Below are 23,894 nucleotides of genomic sequence, written 5' to 3'. Positions count from 1 at the left end.
TCTAGTGAGAACCCTAATTATAGTATTTAGTATTATCCCTCTCCTTTATCACATTTAACAGAAGAATATCGCATGGTATGATTTTATCATTGTTGATATACATCACTCAGTGACATAACCAGGTATGGGTGGGGGGTCGGATGTTGGAAATTTGATAAATTGTGCGTAGTTCATGGTTAGACTATTTTATCATTAGACGTACGAATTGTACGTACTTATTATAGACATACTCTATTATTTACATACATATTTTTCACTGTAAAATAATTATTTTATGTATCGTAATATACACGTATTTATAGCACTCACGAAATATATTTACCGACTAAATTTTTATTCATTAATGCAAAAGGCACACAGTGATGCTTAAATTATAATTATTACCTAATCATTATAATACATAAATATTATAATATTCTCTACCTAAATTTATTAAAAGAAATTAAAAGGGAGGTACACAAAATTTAATAAATATCAAGCAAACAATATTCATGTATACATTTTCGCAGAACGATATATCATTACCTTGCAATCCATTTGATGCATTTATTAGAAATTGAAATATTTCTTCTGAATTCAGAAGAACGTAAGATATCATTAAAAGTTTACAGAACCCAAATGCTGTGCTTATTCTAATAGATAACTTTCCCCCGAATTTGTGTGTAGAAAAACTCATTGTTATACTCAGACCTTTTGCCTGGGTTGCGTACTTAAATGTAACTTTGGAAGACTTTTCTATCTCAGTTTTTCTCCTTCACGTTCTTCTTTGCCTTTATTTTATTTTATTTTTTTTGGTTACAGTTTGTTTCTAAAAGTACGATCGTTGAACTCCCATTTCACCATTTCGAAATCCTATCATCAATCAGACCTGAACAAATATTCGGGTATCGACGGGTTTACTCATCCACCTTTTATTGTGACAAAGTGCTGATCGCTCTGAAATAATAGAACATTTTCTCGGAGAATAAAAAAAAAGTTTGTGAAAATAACATTTAATACGTTGTATCATTGATGATACCTAGAACCTTGAACCTACACTGATTTTATTATTATCAAAGATTACATTACTAAAAATATATAAAAAATAATGTTTTAATGTCATATTAGGTACTGATTTTATTTTATAATACATTTATGATAATATAATATATTTATTTTATTTATTTTACAATACGAAACGAACTTTTTAATACCATGAATACAAGCAATAATAATTGTATTATATAAAATTGTAATAGTTCCAAGTAGGGTTTTATATTTAATTTATGCATTTTGTCGGTTTTGTGATGGAAACCTACTTAACAAATCACCATTGTCTGATTCAAATGAATACTGGAAAATATTTAGAGTATAGCAGTATCCGTTACTAATTGTTGATTTGTATGATTTGATATTTTAAGGTTCATTTCAGATGAAAAATATACGTCACTATAGAATAGGTTCAGACAGAAAGATAGACATACAAATAAGTCACAACAATGTTATTCAAATATTTTTTTAGAAATCGAAATGATTATAATAATATTCTAGTATCAATATAACAAAATATGAAAATTTAACATTGTATGCTTAATTTAAATAGATAATATTGTAATCTCAATCCCTTGTGAAAAATGACGAAAAAAATATGATAATATACCTATTACCTATAGTGAATTATAATTTTCAAATGTAACCATATTATTATGTAGCTTGCAATTTGATGGATATACGTTCAATGAAATTTTCAACACTACTTTGTAATTTTTGTTAATTATTATTATTTTTTGTTTTTTTGCTATCTGCATGTTATTTTCGTAAATGTAACTTTTTTTGTGTATCATGTCTGGTATATTGAAAAAGAAAGCGTAGGTACATAATACGCTGGTACGTAATATGCTACCATTGAATATATTATGGACAGAATTATTCAATTTGCAATCAATGACCACACGTCTGTATTTAAATTCATAGCCATGCATGTATCAACTACAAGATTAATCCTATTTGTTTATATGTTAATTATGAATATGTTCCGGAATTCCTAACTATACAGTAATTACAAATTAATTAATACTATATAGGTTAATATTAATTTATTCAAATTAAGTATTATTTAAAAATGTTTTAAGATATATCTATTATTGTATCCTTACATTAATTATGAGAGGGTGAAGCAAATTCTATGAAACTAAATTAATTATTTATATTTTTGCTGTAACCATTTATTTTGACCTCAATATTATAATTATTTAATTAATTTCTTTTTAGAATTATATTATCATTGCAGGTTGATAAAAATATTATTAACCATTTGTTATTTGTAATACATTTAACATTTGAAGAAAAATGCAAATTTTAATTGAATATTTAACTATGGTTAATGGTTATAAGTATATACAAAATAACAAATTGGCATATTTCGTGATAAAGATATTTTGATGATGTTAAAATGTATAATTTTTCTGAATACCTACCTAATTATTATTTAATTATATAAATATATTTGTAAAAATATTATATAAAATAATATTACAACATGTACAACGTAATCGATAACAGCCAAAAAAAAAAAAAAAAAATATGAAATTGAATCTATTCAAATATGTATTCATTGTAACGTTTTAGCTGTTTTAACTCCGTAACCGTACTAGATAAGTGGAATACTTAGCAACCTTTGAACTGAGCTGCGTGATGCCAATGAAGGCATGTCGACCGAACTCATAGTTTTTTAATTATTTCTAAAGTTCCTATACTGAAGACCGGTGACACAGAACTTAATAAACATTCATCCCATCGCCATTTTATCTCATCCATCTAATATTTTTGAAAAATTGTCTTCAACTATTTGTGCCATTGTCCATTCCATATATCATGTTCTCGTCAGATAACAACGTGTCTTCAGACCTATTTGGTCTATACTCCTAATCTTGCTCTAAGCTTTTACATGTATAAAACTTTCTGTGCAAATAGCCAAATCGACACAATCTATACAGATTTTTCAAAGCTTTTAATCGAACGGATCATATCCTCCAAATAAAAACTCTTGACTAATATCGGTCCTGTATTAAAAATCGATTCCTATATTATTATGTGTCTATCCATGGTTAATCCATCCACTATGTTTACTCCGACATCGGGATTCTTCTAGGTGCTTTCTATCACCTCTATCCTCTTCATAAATATCGCTCCCTCAGTGTTCTATCATACCAAGATCCTAATTTTTGTCAATTTCATGAAGCTTTACCTGATTGCCAACACGAGTTGCTTGGGAAGAGTCCTTGGTTGGTCTCACCTTAAACCTTAATGCTCTACATCTACTTTCATCCACCCACAATCTGTAATATTCACATAGGTACCGAAGTAATTTCACTATAATGCACCCGTTTAAGGCGTTATCGGCTAGTGATCTGAGCTCGACCTCTCACCAATAAAGCACGCATGAGGTATTATGTTGCAAGGCATTCAAACTATTAGGCTTCATACTTCTCACATATCGAAACTTCAAACTTATAGAACAACGTTATATATTACACACTTGTTTGCGGTATATCCTCGAATAAAGTAGCATGTTGAGAGGGAGGCGGGGGGCCAAAAACGATTTATACGAACAATTACTTCTAGGCTGGACATCCATTAGTATCCCACACGGCTACACCCTTGCTAAATATTTCCTCAATCGCTCAGGACTTGATTTTTGTAGACATGCGACTAATTTTGAATTTCTATCCAACTTAAAATATATCACAATACATCCAGCCCTCATTACATATTCAATGTACCTTTCCGCTGTACCCGCTCATATTTGCAATCATATTTTACCCGTTCTTTATTCTTATTTCTTTGGAAAACTATTTTAACAATTCCCCAATATTATCTGTCATATGCACACCACTAACCATGACCGTTTTACTCTTAACTAGAATACGAATCTGTTGACACATTCACTACTTGTGGACGAAAATTGGCGTCCAACGTTAGATATATATATATTTATATATTGCATAAATCAACTTGTTCATTATATTTTTAATTGTTTCTTGGGAATGCTCCGTATTTATGAACAAAACAAAACATTTAAATTAAAAGTGGGTTTGGATCACTCATACCAAGTCTTTACAGTAGAGAACCTATGTATAATACAGTATACTTAGTACACAGACATAAAATCGGTATAAAGTTTCATATTTTTCTATACCTATGTAAACATAATTTGTTATATAAATATCATTAATGTTATTTGGAGTGTGTTGAATTGCAAAAGTACATTAAATTGTGACAATTATTGTGTGCAATAAAATAAAGTCCCATCGAAGTCACGTGATCAAAATGTAATAATTATCATTACTACCTACTGTCATTATTTTATATTATTGACCTTTTTATTATTATTATTGTTATCATTATAGTGTTATAATAAAGTACATCGAGTTAAAATTATAAGAGTAATACAATTACTTTAAATGCTAATAAATACCAATATTTAAATCATTGTTATAGTTGGATATTAAAATCTGGTGAAAGGATTTTTTTTGTTTTTTTTTTTTTTTAATGTTAACTATGATACAGTGTTAAAAAAAAATTAAGGTGTCAGGTTAAATCTTTATTATACTAAACATATTCAAATATAAATTAGTATTTCATTAAAATAGTACCTATGGAAAATCAAAGTTCAATTAACTACCTATTTTAATTGAGTATTTGAATGACAACAGAGAAAAATAATTGAAGTTTTATAAATGCGCGGTGTGAAAGTAAATGTATAAAACGGACGTATGTGTTTGCCCAAATATAGTTCATGCAAAAACTTAAAAATGAGAGATTTAATTTTCTTCCATGGAGGTGTAATTTAACATAGGTTGCTGCCTGCTACGCTGCTACCTAGGAATTTTTTTTATCAAGATAAATAAAAATATAATATAATTATTTTCCAAATATAAATTTATTTTTTATTCACAAAATTTAACACCAATGTGCAAGTATATAGCATGTTAAAACAATTGTTATTACTTATTATTATTTTCAACCATAGGTGTACTAATATAATATTATACAATAATACATATATATATACATAACGCAATTAATATTATTATTATTTAATTTTTTTTTTATTAGTCTTTAAATTTGGCTTCGCAAGCCATGAGCCACAAGTCTATTATAATTATTTTATTCACAAGTATACAATTGATATGAAGAATACAATATAAAGATAAAATTTTTTTTTTAAACTAAGAATTTTAGGTGCTAGTGGTATGTTTTACATTATTTTTTTCTAATAGTTACTATTATCAATGTTTTATTATGTATACAAATTTATAGAAATTATGAAATGGATTTAATGAACTAGACACTAGTTCTATGATGTGTATTGTAAAATTGGTTCGTAAAATCGATTAAATCGGGTCTCTTAATTAGCCATTAGGTACTTTATATTGTTTGGAATTTTAAAAATATTTGTTCTGATAATTATGACATAATTATAATATTATCTGGGCGGGCGTTTCGTATTCAAACCATTGTTTCAAATGACGTGTAACATATAGGTACTATTATACTTGCATGTTCCCAGTGGTAACCAAAATGTTGTCTAGTTTTTAATAAATAATATTTCTATGCGAGACAACTAAATCCTTTTGTTTTTTGAGCTTGAGCAAAAACCTGATCTGGGTGCGAAGTTACGCCATGTTATGAATAAAATTACCTTAATTTATATTTAAGTTAAGTAAGTCAGAGCACATTAAGTTATATGTTAATAGTTAACAAAATTAGTAAATAATATATTTACCTCTAAAAAATTAAAATAAATATGGGGGCAAATGTTAACTTTATTACTTAACTTGGTTAAATATTTGTTAATTAATTGTTTTTAATTACCATCTGAGATACATATAGTGGTAATTTTTTTTTATAATAACAAAATATTTTGTTAATAATCCACCCCTATCACTTCTTAGTATTCTACAGCAGTGGTGGTTTAGGAATTTATTATGTAAACATGATTATTAAATAAGTAAATATTTATTTGTTTATTTGTATTAAAAATTGTTGTATAAGTGAAACGAAATAAAAATAAACTACAATTATAGATATACACAAACATGGTTTAACTTAACCTATAATACTTCAAATTAACTGGAAATGTTAATTTATTAAAAAAGAATACTTTAACTGGTTAAGTTTCAGTTAATTAAAAATTACCCCTGGAATTCAGTTATATTTACGTTTAAACGTAGCATTCACTTTTTAAGAATTCAATACCCCCCTTTATCAGGCAAAAACCAAAAAGTTAATTTTGGGTGAGAATAAATACTCCCTATAAAATAATGTATGACTTATTATGTCACAACTTCATTGAGTCTTATAAAATATAATTTTTTTTATCACCTGATTTACATTTTGAAATCAAATCATAAAACCATTTTATAATTACCTATTATTAATTTTCCATTCATACCTCGACATTGTGCATATACTTGGGTCATTTAATTTAATTTTAGTTCCATTACTTATTATGTAGGTACATTGATGTAAATATAAATGTTTCATAATAAAAGTTTCATAACTTTAATTTCAATTTATATATATTTTTTTAAACATCAAACCAAAATAAAACATACCAGCCCTAGTTGAATTTAAGATGTTTAATTTAATATTTAAAACCTCAAGCTGAATCTTGATTGTCCATTGTTTTGATGAATCTAATTTCCTTAAATTGTCATTAAATACAAATTTAAACTAAAAACTTAAACTTTTAATCTTAAAGAAAATAAATAGTTTTTTATTTCTTTTTTGACTGTTGTAAATTAAATATACATTTTTCTAAATATGTTAACATAATAGTTACCTATGCTTTATATTTGCCTATGTGATTTTTAATTAAAATTTTACTATTATAAATGTAAATATTAATTTCCTATTAATAAAAAATAAAAAAATCTATTTTTCATGTACCCAAATATAATTTATTGATATTTTTCTGTGCCTAAAAATACATTTTATAATCCAAATTGTATTAACGTAACTTTTAGACTCTTAGTGGAGCGATGAATGTATTGATTTTAAAATAATTTGCATTTTATTTTTTAAACATATTTCTATATATAATATACCTATCCACGTTTGTATTATAATGATGATATTAAAAAAATATGAATGCTACAACTTACACTTGCATTTTTACTAGTAAATAAAAAAACTTAAACTACCATTATTGCAGTAAGAAACTAAGTAGATATCCAAGCAATTTAAAACAGTCATGACGTTAATATTATAATATAAACCTAATATTATTCCTACAATTCTTCTAAATGAAAATTAAGTTATTTAACAATTGATATGAATGCACATTTTAATTGTACTTATGTAATTATTTAATTTTGTTTTGAATACATTGAAGATTCCGAAATACACTATAATTTTGTATATCACATTCGATGTAAATTCACCAGGTACACTGAAGGTAGAAATGAAAATTCTTCATAGTATTAAAACAATGAGTTGTTGTTTCAGTTTGAAAACCGGATATCCTTAACTTTATACTCCTCTGTAAGCGACTCTTTGTCCTGGTTCCACGCCATTATTATGCCGGCATCAGCTCTAATAGAAACTTTTCACTTGGAATGGGTTATAAAGATGGTTTCATTAATTCACATTGGCTTTTGTTTGAAGTTTTTTCATGCATTTCATTTGATCAATACCTACAATAATATATAATTATTTATTCAAACATCACTATGATTATTTATATATTTAAATAATAACAAAACTATATTTGTTAGTATTGTATCAAACATTTGAATTAATTATAAATCATTCAAAAAAAGCAAACCATTATTTGTATAAACATAATTAGGGGATTCTCGTCTTTTGCTCGCTTCTCTTACCATACTCCGAAGTATCACGACTATTTTTTTTATAGCTGATGGTTATGCCAATCCACCTTGGAGCTATCACATAATTGAGCATAAGACCCTTTTTCCCAACACGATTGAGCAATTATTTCAGTGTATTCAAGGATATAGAAATAGAAAAGGAAATTGTCTTTATTGAACGATGTACCGATTTCTCACGTTAAACAATATTCTGAACTATATTATACACAAATAATTAATTAATATGATTACAATTATACAAAACATATGCTATTACTTAAAAAATTATAAGTTTTTATAGACCAAATGCAACGTATCGTTGATTTGTTGATAATAATAATAATAATAATAATAATAAATAAATAATCATGCTAGGTTATATCTTGTTATCTGCTTTTTCAATGTAACTTAAATAGAATAGTAAATATTCAGTATTTTTACAATTTAATTTTATATTTTTATTTCTTTAAAGGTTTGAAATTTTGTGGAATTATGTTTAGTTCAATCAATTTTAGTCAGAGTTTCTGCTTGTTGTTTTTTGAGCAATACTCCAATGACTGTATGGACACGAGAGTGAGGTGAATAAAACTATAAATTATCCAAATCTCTAAACACCATACACAAATGGATTTTCTTCTTCCTGCACTTCTCCACAGTCTGTTTCATACAGAATATAGGTTCCATCATCGATCGTATTGGCATAAAGCCAAAAAATTTAATAATAAATAACAACATTTTTGATTGAATGTGGCAACGTTGCATAAAATAATCTATGCTCATTCGTGTTGTTAAAAAAGGTGCCTATGCTTCATTATGGTATGCTTAATGATGTTTCATTGAACCTTGTATATTGATGTATAGAGATATTGTTCATAATTTAAATTATACAGAAATATCTACCTATATCAATATTAAATACGTCAGTTTTTTTAAACAAACTTAATACATCTAAAATTATTTAACCAATTATATTATTGGAACTTAAAATAAACAGGTGATTTTTTAAAAAAAAAACTTTACTCAAACAATGCTGACAATAATTTCATTGAATAAAAATTTATCAAAATAATGGGTGTCACTATGAAAACATTCAATCTGTACACATAATATGAAATAATAATAAAGTACTCACAGTTCATACTAAACAGTTAAAATAATTTCACGAACCATTATAATTCATTAATCGGTTGCTACGATTAAGTAAACAGGATGTATTTATTCTGTTCACGTGGAAACTCTAACAGTACCGGATGTAAATCGGATCGTTAAAATATATAATAGAAAATATTATACATGTTATAGTAAATAATCGATAAAAGTTATTAATATTTTATTTTAAAATCATAAACATTTTTGAGTATGTAAGTCTCACGTTTATTCATTTTTCAATTACAACAAAACAACAACATCGATTTGGTAAAAAAAATTATTTTGCGTGAAATTTCCTGTTTTTACTTTATTATTTTTTTTTGTTCATCCCGATTATTAAAAGTAGGTACTGAGCATTTCTAACTTTTGACGCTTCAAAGTACCATATTCTGGATGGTAAAAACCATTTCGTCACCAAAAAATATACTTAAGTTGAGGATTAAAACATTTTTTCTACTATCTACAAATAAAAAAAAAAAATTTAACTTTATAATTTAAAACAACACATAATTATAAAATCAATACATTCATCGCTCCGCACAGGATCTAAAATAAAAGAGGCTTTACTCTAAACATTTTTTATAATGTATAAAATCTTATGAAAACAATGTACTACATTTTATAAACCTTGAGTATAAAAATTAAAAGTCAAATGAATTTAAGATTCTGAAGGGATAAATGTATTATATTTACTGCAATGATGTGTTTTTTTCTGTCTGTCATCAGTATTTGTGGTATTAAAAATGCTCCAATTTTCGACACCAGCACATTTACCAATAGTGAAACTAATTGGTATTTTTATAGGTCAAAATTGAAAATTCTCAGTAATTTAGAAAGCGTCAGGAAAAATGTGATAATTTTTACGCAAACTCGATTTTTAAAAAAATCTATTTTATTTTAATGGTGTTACACAAAAACTAATAACACTAATATCCATAGACACTTCCAAATTTTACCAAATATTTATATTAGCATTATCCATATATAGTTACATGTTTTAAATATATTTAATCTTTTTAGCTAATTGTATATAATTAATACATGTTTTAATACATAATTGACAACTTATTATACTGTACAATCGAGTGGTACCCTCTTGTCCACTTTTTTAACTATAAAGTAGATACCAAATTTCTTCAATTTTAACGAATCACGTTAATATCTTAAATTCGTGAATCGTTAATGTACCTATTTTAAATATTTTTCTTATGTTGTACAAAAAAACTTATAGAAATAACTTAATAATTTAATAAATTAAATCTTCAAACTTATAAACAACATTTTATCACACATAAACCCAACATTTTAAATATCTAAATATAGCACAAAAGTTAAAAAAATTGTTTGATTATAATAATAAATTACAAATAAATTAGTTAAATTATTTTTTTTTATATTTATTTCAGTTCAACAAATAGTTATATCAAAATTACAATTTATTGGTTCTGGAAAAATTATTTATTCAAGGTTCCGGTCCCAAAAAATTGTAGAAAAATAACCGGATACACCATAATCAGTTATTATTTGATTATCATATTCTATATTAATTGTCATTTGTCTTCTCATATATTTTTTAGAAATATATTATCGAACCACCATTTTAGAAAATTCTTCTTTACCTATCTAATTATAGACAGTTAAACATTAACAAAATGATTTTATTATTTAATGACTAATTATATTTTTTGTGCTTTAATTAAGTACTTTTGATTTGTCGATAATATTAACTAAATGTATTATGATGTATTAACCATTGTTTTTTCTTAAGTATTCCTAACTTATTCATACAGACATTAGTGCTAGTACAATAATGATAAGAAAAAATGTAAAAATGATTAAACAAAATATTAAAATAATTTTTTTTTAACTTTTATGGATTCAATTTAAATTAGTTTAACTTATTGTGTGTAACGATATTAACAACTATAATAATTACTATCAAGTAATTTTATGCACAACCAAATACCACAAATTGATAAATATTATTGGTTTTTATTGGTTTACGTAAATTGTATAATAGTATATTTGTAAATAAAAATTATATGAAAAAACTCACATTATTTTTAGAAATAAGATCAAAATCATTGAATGTTCTTTAAGTTTAATATAATTTTTAAAAGATAATAAACAAAATGTTTAAAGTAAAACCAAATTAAATTTAAACATTAAATCCACATATTAAACAAGAATGATGCACTTTATACTTAATAGTTTTTGGTGGAAAAAGAAATATTTTCTTTGGAACTTTTATAATAGGAACTACTACTGTGTAATGTATAATATCTTCTTTAATACAAAAATACTAATAACTAGGTAGGTACGTAATTGTATTAAATAAATTTCCATTGTTCTTTAATCAATACAACTTTAATTATTTCACTGATGCAAAGTTACAATTAAATAATATTACAATATGGTCGGATGTTCCATTAGCCATTTTCATTTATTTTATTTAAGTATTAAAACTTTTCATTTCACGTTAAAAAAAAGCTAATTAATCTTTATATTGTATTAAATAAATTACAATGTGTAATTCTTAGTATTATTCGTATTTTAAAATAAGTTATATTGTAAGAGTGTTGCCAATAGATAATTTCTGCTCATATTATTCGTGTCATTTGTAAATTCTGAACGAAGAAATTAATGTACCTATTAATTTTACAATGATGTCGTTTGGTTTTTAAAATTATTTATTTTGGGGTAGAAAACACCTTTAATTTTGACAGTAGTTTTTGGTAGAAAATTGCATTTAGTTTGTACTTTATGGAAGGGGTCGTAAACCATAGATACTGAAAATATTTACCAAATATTTATATTAGCATTTTATAGTCATGGTAAAATTTTCAAAATACTTCAGCACTTTTTGATTTATTTATTGACATTTTTTTTTTGTTTTAACTTGAAAACTTTCACATTGCATAGACATATATAGTTATTGTTTATTGCTCCATCATTTTCAAAAAAGTTGATTTGCTATGGATTCAAAAATAAGTTTCAAAAAAAGGGTGTACAGTAGAGTGCATTTGTCTAATAAAAAAGACATATCATGTACGTTTTTTTAATAAATTGCTCGAAAAGTCAAAATGGGTAAATATTGCTTCTAAAATAAGATACGTATCAAACCTTACAGTAGGTACCTACACACTCGTTTTACTGCAATGTGATCCATTTAGGTGTCTACGCTCATTACTTCGAAAAGTTTTAACATTTTTGAAAATATTTTTTTTTTACATAACTTTATGTCATTAGTGGGTATAGTCATTATACAGAACAAAAGTGTTTACAATTTTTTTGAGTAAAATAATAATATGAGTATCAAACAAAAAAATATGCATATGAATTATGAATGCTATTATTGTGCGATGGAATGGGGGAGATTCAGTTACGCCAGTTACAGTATCGCACGTATTTAGGTGGACGTCAAAATAATGAAACACTTTGGATTCGAAGAAAACTCTATTTGGTCGGAAAAGTCGGTGCCGGAAACGACTCTGTCAAAAGCAATCCGTCAGCCGATACCGTCCATTATTGTGTTGTCAGATCGAAGGATTACCGAGTAATTGTGAACTGACATTTGATAAACACTGTACTGAAGAAAAGATTGTTATACTTCAAAGGCACTTTTATTGTATTTTTGTCTGATATCTATAAAATGATAAAGCCAAAATAAAATGATTGACATACCCACGCAGTTCCCTTCTACGTTATACGCAAAATTAAATAAGTTATTCTACAATAAAACGATATTATAATTTAAAACATATTACGTAGGTTTTTAAATATATATATATATTTTGTAATACAATTTCTGATATCCATCTTTCTAAAATTGAGAATAGTTATACTATCATTGATCAATAAATTCATATTTTTCAAGCAATTTATTTAGCATTGTATTTTGCAAACTATATAACATAAATCATAACACGATTAAATATTTATATTTTGGCACTTAAGTAACGAAATAATTGTAAATAAGTACCTATATTTTGTAGCTAAAATAAAATTGTTTGTATTTAAATGACAAATTTTTAACTATGTACGAACACTAGTAAATGGGTAATAAACCTTATAAACTTATTATAAAACAAATATTATATATTATTTATAATATTTTATAAAATTAAATTAAAATGATTAAAAGTATAAAATAAAAGATTATATTTTTGACGTTAATGTAAAATACGTACATAGATACTTATATATCTTGAAACTTGTTTAGGTCATTGATAGTCAAATTTTGTTAAAACTGTTTCAACCTATTAACGTTTTTTTTTGATAAAAACATAATTTTTTTTAAATATATACATATTATTTATTATTTACCTATGTAATTAAATTTTTAATAATTTTTTGAGAAATCAGCCAATTCATAAAATAATTATTTATTACTTTACTGAATCATTAACAAATGTATACTGTATATTATGGTGGCCAATGTTACTGATCACGTGAGAAAGATAACGTCACAGAATCGACGAAAATAATCGACGTTGCTAATCGTTTTGTTTGTAGAAATATGAATTACTCACAAAATAATATATAATATTGTTATTATCTTTTAAGTCAAAACCAACTCACCGTGGAACTGTGTGAATAAGTTCGTGGTAATAGAAGACAATTTACTAAAACTAATCTAAATGTTTTGAAATATCATTGTATTTATAAAATATGATATTATATATGTTATTAATATACGTTTCAAATCCACAACAAAAATATAATTAAATAACAACGAAATAACTAAAATCGTTATTCTTTGTACGTTGTACTTTTTCTAAGCCAAATTCAGACAAAATTCAAACTTTAAACCAAATAAAAAGACCGTAAATACCACCGAGATTCAATTTTCTATCTGAAACCACCCTCAGAGTAGAAAATCGAAGCATTTTAAGTGACCCGAAAGGCGATAACTGGCAGAAAAAAAACAACATCATAGAAAAATCAATTTATTTATCGCTGTAAGTAATCTCTAATACTGACAAAAAATTATATTAATAAGTAATCCTACTCCTATTTTTGTGGTATTTTGTTCCTGACAAAACAAAATTATTTTTTTAAAAATATATTGTGACATACGTTATGTTTTTGTGGTAGTATATCTGTAAAAATACCAGTGGAAATAATAACCGAAAGAAATGATACCCCATGGAACAAATATCAGAAAGAAATAATTCCTTGTGGAAAAAAAACCCTTTGAAATAATACCCGAAAGAATTAACATAACCTGATTTTATTATGATTTTTATGTATTATTCCATATAAGTTATTCAATTTTTTTCATAAATTAACATTTTTCAAATGTTGTCAATTTATCGAGAATGATTATAGCATATACATTTTTTTTAAATTTACTATTATGATCATTAGTTATTAATTATTATATAATTATCTGAGTTTATATTAGTCACCAAAAATATACATTTTCAATTTAATCGATTTTAGTTTCTTTTTCGAAAACATTTGACAAAAAATGTTTTACTCGGTCAAAAAGTTTGGAAAATGTAATACAAAGTTCCTCTTACGTTATTCATTATATACTTAAAAAAATATCAAGAATACATAGTCATATTTTTTTTTAACAAGCGTGTAATTTAAATTATACAAAACTTAATTTTGTAGTTAGAAATTCATAAAAGTGTTTCTTTTTATATTTAAGATTTCAAAATGTAATATAAGATTCCTCATAAATTGTTCTACATATAACAAAAATAAAACTAGAATATATTATGATAACTCATTTATATGAACTTTGAAGTTCAAGTTTTTATAACATTAGATATTCATTCGTAAATTAACTATTCCTCCTCAATCAATTTCGAAACGAATTACCGCAGATATTTGAAATTTTTACCAAATGCATATTTTTTTTTAATTTTCTACATAAAATAAAATTTTCAAAATATTTTACTCTTTTTGAGCTTTTTATAGGCAAGAATGTTTTCGAATTATTTTCATTTTTCATTTTTTTTTTTAGCAACTTTCGATTAAAAACTTTTGGCTCAGTTAAAAAGCTTGAGAATTTAATATAAAGTTTCATTTAAGTTATTTTTCAGCTATTTAAAAACATTAAAGATACATAGGTACAAACGCTTTTTTTTAAGCATTTTGGAGTTAAAATTTAGACAAAATTCGCCAAAAATACGAAAATTAGCAAATTATTTTGAAGTTAAAAATGTATAAAATGTTTAATTTTTATTGCTATGAATTTAATAAATGGTTTCATTAGCAGTTTCTACTGAAACTGAAAAATCTAAAAAATATGTACGTACCATTTTTGTTTTTGTAGATATTTAAAGTTAAAATGTTTACGAAATTAGATATTTGAACGAAGAATAACGATGTTAGTTACTTTGTTGCAATTCAAAATCATTATTCTCGTGGACTTAAAACTTGTTTGTATATTATAATGTATTTTTTACTATACACAATGACATTTTCATAATATTTAGATTAATTTTAAACTATTGCCTATTGTTGCCATGGGGCATGATGCATGAACCTATTCACTCTAACTCTGTTCTACCGCCTTCTAAGTAACTTTTACGACATTGGATATTCATGCGTAAAATAACAATTTCTCATCAAACGGTTATCTTATTTTGTTGTAATTCAAAAACAAATAACAGTTTATACTTGAAATATCTATCAAATGTTTATATAATCATTTGTTATACCTGCATGGTATAATTTTCAAAATGCGTTGATTCCTTTGGAGCTATTTTTAGATATTTGACAATTTTAATTTTTTTTTTTTACAAATATCGATTATAAAAATTATCGCTCGGTCAGAAATTATAAAATGTTACCAAGCTTAAGTTTGTTTTAATGCATTTGAAGATCAAATTTTTAAGTCCATATGGTATTAAAAAACTAAAATTTTTCAAATAATAGAAACCCCCTTTTTTACTGAAATTTATTAGCGTATAATTTGTTTTAATAAATCAAAATCAAAACTCGAACGAGTCATTATTTTCTAGTAGGTATATACCTACTATTGGTCCATGATTATGGATTTTGAAGATATAATATGGAGCTTTGGTGATTAGAAAATTGTAGTAATTGAATTAATCTAACAACAATAATTATAATTTATAAAGATGGTCCAAGTATAATAAATTCTAGATCCAATATTACATATATTTTATGTTATTGTATGTACCTACTATTATCCTCATTATAAACATTTTAATAACTGAAAAACTACTCATTCGTATTTTAAACTAAGAACATCAACATTTTCAAAAAAAAAATTATCCACTAATTAATTTAAATTAAAAAAGAGTGTTTCTCGTTTTAAAAATAGAAGTTTGTATCTACACAGCATGGTACTAGAGCCGTACCGAATTCCTTTGAGAATCTTGAGACCGAAACTATTAAAACATCTTTTATGTACCAATACCAAAATTAAAATAAAAAGCTATATTATTTTCACGTGAATGATTTTTTTGGTTTATTTGGTTATGAATTCCAATACCTAGATAGCTTATCTGTTTATAATGAATAGTAATAATAAGAACCATAAGAGTATACCAATAGTTAAAATATTATTACTTTTGTAGTATTATGACGTGTCCTATACATACTTGTCATAAAACAAAATAATATAATTCCCATGTAGTCAACAACAAGCTCAGTGCTGTCGAATTATATCAACTAATAAATAATTAGTTTAACTATTTATATTAAGGGTCCCGGTGCCAGTTTTCAAATTTTCCACAATTCTATAAAATTTGAAAATTAAATTTTATATTTTAGTTGCTACCTCAATTTATTATAAGACTTTTCCACTAATCTACTACCCGATAACTATTTAGGGGTGGTTGATAGGGTGTACTATATCGAAAAAAATTACTTTACGGGAATAACTCTCAAGCTTTATAGAATTGTCGGATTTTGATGAGTATTTTTTTATCTGAAAGAAGAAGACTTCCTACAGCCCGCATCGATCTCTGATTTTGTATTTTGTTTTAAATAATAGTATAAAATAATTTATAAAAAAAGCTAAAAATTGTCTTTTTTTAAAGTCTGATAATTAAGTTTGAGATGAAAATATCGAAAAAAGGAGTTCGATGTGGGCTGTAGAATATTCTCCTCTATAAATAAAAAAAAAATTATCAAATTTGGTTAACTCTACAGGGCAGGATCATTATTCCCGTAAACCGTGTTTTTGAGGTCAAAATCACATTGGCACCGGGCGCCTTAACTAATAAAATAGATGATTGTTTTTTTTTTTTTTTATAATATATTAATATAATTTAATTTTTGTTAGTCATTTTTATATAAAAATTAGAATTTGAATACATTTGCTATTAAAGAAAAAAATGGGCGTGAGTAGCCTGGTGAATCGCACTGCATAATAAAATATACTTGTAGTTATTTAGGCCAACGGATTGTCTTAGTTCTGAATCATTTTTTGTATGCAATGATTGATCATTGAAATAATATGTAACATATTATCTATAACAGTGACCTAAGTACTTACCTAACCCAACGATTGGTAAACTCGAAGCCTATCGTACAGCCAGAGTGGTTACCTATACTTGCCCGCATTTTTTCTTCAAAATATAGGTACGATTAAAATTGTATTTTAATTATAATAAAACATTATGAACAAGCACGATAAGAAAAAGCAGGAAATAAATATCTTGTGGAAAATCAAAAAGCTCAACTGAATCCCTCGTGTGATTGTATCCCCTTGTGAACCAATCTTGGCCAATATCCAGAAATCCCATACCAGGGAGTTACCCTTGTTAGGCTTAGCTTAAACCACTTTCAAAACATAAAACAATCAATAAATCGTATATTTTGTTGTCATATATATTTTATTCAAATTGGACAAGGAAATAAAACGGACCGGACGAAGGATAAACGTGAACTCGATATTCATATAACGTCATACACGTGTAATGCGTCTGCTGTATGCGCATTTCAATTTTTTTTTTTAAATGTTATATTAGCCGTAAAAAATGTATAATAATATTGCGTAACGTAATAACGTTGCCAACAGTTTTCCATAGAAATACTATAATACGTAATAATATCTACTAACGGTAATTTTCTGAAAGAGATATTCAAGCAGCATTATTAAAATATATAAATACCTACTTCGTATATGGTTTCATTAAAATACTAATTTATTGATCATATAAAATCATACTGGTCCATATTCAAATTATTCATAATGTATTAAAATATTAATTGTGTGTAGAATAAGTTTTCACGTACTTAGATAAAACTATGTATTTTATACGAATAAATTACCACGAAAGAAGACACATAAAACAGCTAAAGTAAAATTAAAAATTTTCTGACGGTTAATATTTTAATTCTCCAAATTGGTTAGCTTTTTGCATAAAGTTATTCACTGTTATACTTTATATTCTTTTATCACATATTCGTATTATTTCGTTGGATACAGTTTGTATATAATTTAAAAACAGAAAAGAAATTATCTTATGAAATATGAATTGTTTAATAATTATTACTACCGGATCCTTAAAAGTAATAACTCATATAATAATAGAATATAATGTTATATAGTATCTATTGCCTATAATTAATACTTTATTTGTATTAATTGGATACTTATAACCACAAGCTAATCTATTTTCATATTTAGTTGAATCTTCTGCACTTATTTATGAAAATAATAACAACTTGAATTTTATTAGTAATTAAAATTTATTATTAAAAGGAAATCTAAGATAGGCGCCGTATTCATAGACTTTCAAGATAACTAAAAATATACATAAAAACGCTGTTACATATAATATTGATATTATTAAGGTATAAAATCATACTAAACAATATAGAATATAATTTAATGAATTGAAATAACTTTTATGTTTCAACATTGAGAGGACATCGTGCTGTCTCCATCTTACTAACGCATAACATACTGAAATATACGTTCAGCAGTTCCAATTTTATGTTATATATTGGAGACTAGATTGAATTAACCTATTATGAAACTTAAAGGTAAAAACGTTATTTATTTTTATTTTTTTGGTTTCTTATGATATTTTAATTTTAAGGCGAGTTAGGAGTATGTAAGACTTAAATACATATTAAAAAATACTCATAACACACTTAAAAATTAAAATATCGTAAAAACCAAAAAGGTAACTCAGTTAATGTTCTTACTTTAAGATTTAAAATAGTTTCCGTTGCTCTAATATTAAAAACTAACAGCACAACATTGGAACCGCAGAACATTTATTGTAGTAGGTTATATGTTAATAAGACGGAGACAACAGATACGGGTAAAACATCCTCTTAATTAAAAACTAAACAGTTAATATCGAATAATATAATTAAGTTGTTATTTTGTGCTAAAGGTCTACATTTCTAGTAAAATAAATACTGTATATTGTAATAATAAATATTATAATATCTAGGTAATTTTGTAGTAAATGATTATTTTGCAAACGATATTTATAAACAATACAAAAAAAATACATAAAACTGAGAAATATAATTTACGATAGTTATAAGGACTATGTTATTTGAAATTATTTTACTTTAAGAGGACGCCACACCCGCATACTTTAAAATTTTATAATATTACAATTAAAAAAAAAGATTGATTTTTCAGAACGTACAATTTGCCATGTTACGCATTTGTAAGACGGAAACAGCGCATGCAGGTGTGGCGTCCTTTTAAGCAATCTTACGAAAGTGAATATTTCAAATATATTTAAAAATTATTTCTATTTCTCTTCTTGTAAAAAATCTTTGGATCTTCCAACAAAATGAACCAATCAGTTATATAATCAATTACAATCAAAGAAAACTTGTTAAAAAGACGTATCTATGCAAAGATAACCAAGGGTAAACATCCTCTTAATAACAACAACAATTGTTCAACAAATTATTATGAAACATAACTTTTTAATTACTTGACGAATTTAAATCAATCATAAATATTTTTATATCTATTCTCTTACCTCCTCTCTCTTGCTTCATTATACATTATATTGTTATAACATTAACGAATCACATTACAACCAACCCCCATCTTATTTAGTCTTGGAACTTAGTCAAAGAGTCTAATAAAGCACAGAGACTAGGTATTGACTATAGGTACTACAAAATAAAAAAAATATGTTGCATACATCTCTGAAATTCACCTCGCTCACTCATTACATCTCAATTTGCCTAGTTTTCAAATTCTATAAACTAGCCATTTGTATGGTACAGTTCATTCAGGGACTATAATTAGGTATATTAAGATCCGCACTAACTATTATATTATCCGCATATATTATTATTTATTAACCACCGTATCAATTAGATGATACTCTAGTAAAATAGTCCTGTACTCTTGTGGAAAGTTTTATATATATATTATATATGATGTGTCTGAAGAGTATTTCTATAAATATTCATTCAGATAAAGTCCACCTACCCTGTCGCCTCAACTCATTTCAAAAATTTCTTTAATCCTATGATCCAAAAGTTTTTGATTAGAAGCGATATAAATGTCATGAATACACAATGGGGCTGTCAAGCTAATAACTCCCGTAGGAACATCCACTCCTGTGATTATAAAAGATTATAATATGGCTTCCTTCAAAATTATCTCCTAGAAAAATAACAGACATTCAGGGCATATATTTACAACCAAAATTCTTAACAGTCTTTATAATATATTTTTAAAAAAAACTAGATGACCTCAACCTTCAACATTCATCTACCTTCTTTACATAATATATGCTATCCCCTTAAATAAACCTAGTCAAACCCAAGGCGAAATAGATTGAGGAACTTTCAGACTATCATAATAAAATTAAATAAACCTCAATTCAACCTAAAAACTCCTAATGACGTAAATAATTAAGCTGTATACTTTCTCACAAAGTCAGTATTAAAAATCTTCCTTTACATATTAGGACGTTAATCATAGGAACAATAAGAGCACGGACGCCAGACACTACATAAAAAGAACCACCGGATAAACGTAAATTCAATCAGTCGTGGGTATATGAAATAACTCTCATCCATGCTGGAACCACCCAAGCAGCAATTTTAGCCCCAATCGCGCTAAATATATTTACCTCGGATCAACCCATAAATAACTACACAACCACTGGTGATTTTTCAGACCACAAATCTCTCCTAGCCTTTCATTCAAACACCGAAATCCCTTAAAACGTATACACTTATAAAAACCTGGTACCAATAGTGAGGAATTAAAATGAACAAATCGAAATCCATTCATATACATTCACACACAGACCATGAAATGTCCCTACTATATTTTTCAATAACATATCCATCCCTTCTGTACAAAATATACTTTATATTTTATATTGTATTATGTATTTACATAGACGGATGACTAACTAAGGCTCCGTATCCGTATCAAGAAATAAGCTTTAAATAATCGATTCCAGCAATCATGGATGGATATGAAGCTTGTTTGGGGGGGGGGGGCGAGGTAGTAAGAATATTTATTAGTGATATATTATTAAGTACAATGAAGACTTGACCGTAATTAAATCTTTAAAAAAATCCCAAGTGGGTGGGTGACCGTCACATAGCCCAGGGGCCTCATAAATCAACCTAATAAAGTATTTTTATATAAACTTATTTTGTAGCCAGTATAGTTGTATGGTATTGAATTCTACGATTCAGCCGAATTCTCAAACTTAAATAAAATTTAAATGTCTCAATCCAATAGTATCCACCAAATAACAAAATCCTCCAATAATTCATAAAATAATACACTTTCCAGGAGTTGAAAACATTGTCAAAATCCTTATAAATGCTTCTACTCCAAACTACCCAATCACCAAAATCCTCTAATTTCTGACTTATCCGTTCGTAAATCCCCAGTGACAACGCAGAATATGTTTAAAATGAAAATGGTATAGTGACCTTCTAAATTACTAAAATCAACTATTCAGCACAAAATCTGTAGTATGGGTTTATAATGTGGATTTTTCACTTAAAAGTTAAAACTCCTTACTATTTAACTATAATATTAATAATATAATTATAATTATAAACTTATAAATGCTATATTAGTTATACAATCTATATTCAATGGCGATGGACTTAATTAATTCCGTTTTTAATTATTAATTAATAGTTTGCTCAAAATCATTATTTTGTGACAATTAGACCAACGTTGGGACAAATAAACTACATGCACATTTGTTGGTGACATTAAGACCTTTTCAGGTGACAATAGATCTCGGGACAATAAGACCACTGGTCATATTAAGATCAACGAGGTGACAATTAGACAACATATAAATTTATTGAAGCCAGTGATGCTCGCTTCGCTGAGCTCGGACAAAAAAATCGAAACTATCCCTCGACTTGCTATGCAAAACCACGTCAAATTGGTCACAGGATGACTTCCGTATAACCACTCTTATCAAAATTATTATTTAAGGTGATTATTTGACCACACGGTCTTATTGCCTCGAGATATTATTGTCCTTTTCCCAATATAGGGCAACTATATCAAGTATTAATAGTATGCATAATATTGAGTTAGATATAAAATGTACATTAATACCAAATAGAATATTTAATCATATTTGTCAATTCTGGGGGCCGGAGTGGCGCAGTGGTCACGCAGTTGATTACGACTCACACAGTCATCGGTTCGATTCATAGCAAAGTGCAAAAAAAATGTGTGTGATTCTACGCAGTCACCATTTTCCCGTGCTGTCGTCCGATTGCGTCATCCGGTTTCCAACTAGGTCCCACTCCACTGGGAGTGAAGACCGCACATGTCTCCTCTTGGAGAAGGGGGGTATAGTATCATGCATATAGTGATATATACATAGATAAATAGATCACATGATCTCCCTACTACCCACTTGTGATAAGCATTGTCAAAGACCTTGAGGTCGTTAGAATGAACAAATATAGAAAAAAAAATATTTGTCAATATAATACTCGTATATAATAACTGTACAAACAATTATATCCTACTGTAAATATGTAATTTGTTTACAATTTAAGTTCTATTTAAATTTTATTATTCATTCATAAGTAAAAGTTATAAACAATATTAATATATTATTTATAATTGTTCGGTGCCAATTCCGACGGCGATAGTGTGATATTTCGGTCACGGGTCTCCGCCGATAAGGCATAGAAAGATCTAGAAGGACCCCACTACCCGCCGCTCTATAGCGTGAACCGGCTTTCGCGAATAGAGCCATAGAGGCCTATGAACAATTAATTAGTCGTTCCGTGCCCACCGCCGTTGTTGGTGTCGCGTCGTTCCGTAACATATTTACGCGTCGCGTCGCCCGTCAACTTTGATTACGGAATCAATGCGGTGCTGTGCGTTTGCCATCGGTGGCATCTTATTTCGTATAACGCCTTGTGTGCGAGCGGCGACTCTATTTATTATTACAAGTGTCGTATAATTGCTGAACGTACGCGGGTGCTTTAAGGCAGTAACGGACACGGCGGTAATAAGCCATTTATATTCATTGGTGAGTGGTGACCGCGCGCGGGTGCGAGCCTACGGACATCGAGAGTGCGTCGGGCATTCGGCGCCATCAGCAGCCAGTACGTGGATCGCGGGATCAGAACGGGCATGGTCGTATCTCGTATGGACAGTCGAGCGGTCGGCGGTAACCGGTAACGTGTTATCACAATACTGATACGCGGTTTATTATTTATTGTATGTAAACAAACCATTGTCTATGATACTATATCATTATTTTGTATTTTGGTTTATTTTATTATTGCCTTCGCGGCGCGTGTGTTATTATATGTATTTTTTCTCGAATGACGAGTAAGTAATCCGTTATTATATTATATAGTAGGTGGGCGCCTACATTCATAATATTTGTATGATTATTATTAGTGATGTTACGAACTGTTCGATTTTCGAACTCAAAATTGCAAATAGTCGAA

The 23,894-nt window shown here is 26.9% G+C and overlaps 1 protein-coding gene across 4 annotated transcripts in view; it reads left to right on the top strand.

Annotated features, from left to right (window-relative positions):
• LOC100164076 (zwei Ig domain protein zig-8-like) overlaps positions 1-23,894 on the top strand; it is a 254,559-nt gene that overhangs the window by 130,442 nt on the left and 100,223 nt on the right. The window contains exon 1 of one of the 4 annotated variants that reach the window (XM_016807821.2): positions 23,048-23,615. The exons of 2 other annotated variants lie outside the window; for them this stretch is intronic. The gene's annotated coding sequence lies outside the window, so the exon portion shown is untranslated. Of the gene's footprint in view, positions 1-23,047; positions 23,659-23,894 lie in introns of those variants that run through there. One more of the 4 variants, XM_008189021.3, reaches the window with a different exon arrangement.

The sequence above is a fragment of the Acyrthosiphon pisum genome, chromosome A3 (genome assembly GCF_005508785.2).
Source record: "Acyrthosiphon pisum isolate AL4f chromosome A3, pea_aphid_22Mar2018_4r6ur, whole genome shotgun sequence".
In the NCBI taxonomy this organism is placed as follows: domain Eukaryota; kingdom Metazoa; phylum Arthropoda; class Insecta; order Hemiptera; family Aphididae; genus Acyrthosiphon; species Acyrthosiphon pisum.
Note: the sequence above shows the minus strand (reverse complement) of the source record. Positions and strands in the feature narration are given on the sequence as shown.